Below are 884 nucleotides of genomic sequence, written 5' to 3'. Positions count from 1 at the left end.
TTGTGTGAAAATGAAGGAGTGAAGATGGGTTTATATAGGAGAGGGGGAGGGTTGATGTTCGGCTATGTATGGGTGGGTTGGGTGGGAAAGTGGTTTGAATTTGAATGGTGAGGTAGGTAAGGTTTTATGAAGGATGGATGTGAGTGGTGAAGAGAAAGATGGGATTTGATAGGTGAAGGGTTTTTTTGGTGAAGAGGTGTTGAGGTGATTGGTGAATGGGTGAAGAAGAGAGAGAGTGGTGGGGTAGGTGGGGATCATGTGGGGTCCACAGATCTTGAGGTGTCAAGGAAAAGTCATCCCTGCACCAAATGGCATGCAAAAATGCGTTTTTAGCCATTTCTGGCGTTAAACGCCGGGCTGATGCCCATTTCTGGCATTTAACGCCAAGTGCTTGCCCTTTTCTGGCGTTTAACGCCAGTCTGGTGCCCTTTTCTGGCGTTAAACGCCCAAAATGGTGCCAGATTGGGCGTTAAACGCCCATCTGCTAGCCTTACTGGCGTTTAAACGCCAGTAGGTTCTTCCTCCAGGGTGTGCTATTTTTCTTTCTGTTTTTCATTCTGTTTTTGCTTTTTTCATTGATTTTGTGACTTCTCATGATCATCAACCTACAAAAAAATATAAAATAACAAAGAGAATAGATAAAATATAATATTGGGTTGCCTCCCAACAAGCGCTTCTTTAATGTCATTAGCTTGACAGAGGACTCTCATGGAGCCTCACAGATGCTCAGAGCTATGTTGGAACCTCCCAACACCAAACTTAGAGTTTGAATGTGGGGGTTCAACACCAAACTTAGAAGTTGGTTGTGGCTTCCCAACACCAAACTTAGAGTTTGACTGTGGGGGCTCTGTTTGACTCTGTTTTGAGAGAAGCTCTTCATGCTT

This window comes from Arachis duranensis, chromosome 6, assembly GCF_000817695.3.
Source record: "Arachis duranensis cultivar V14167 chromosome 6, aradu.V14167.gnm2.J7QH, whole genome shotgun sequence".
Taxonomy (NCBI): domain Eukaryota; kingdom Viridiplantae; phylum Streptophyta; class Magnoliopsida; order Fabales; family Fabaceae; genus Arachis; species Arachis duranensis.
Note: the sequence above shows the minus strand (reverse complement) of the source record.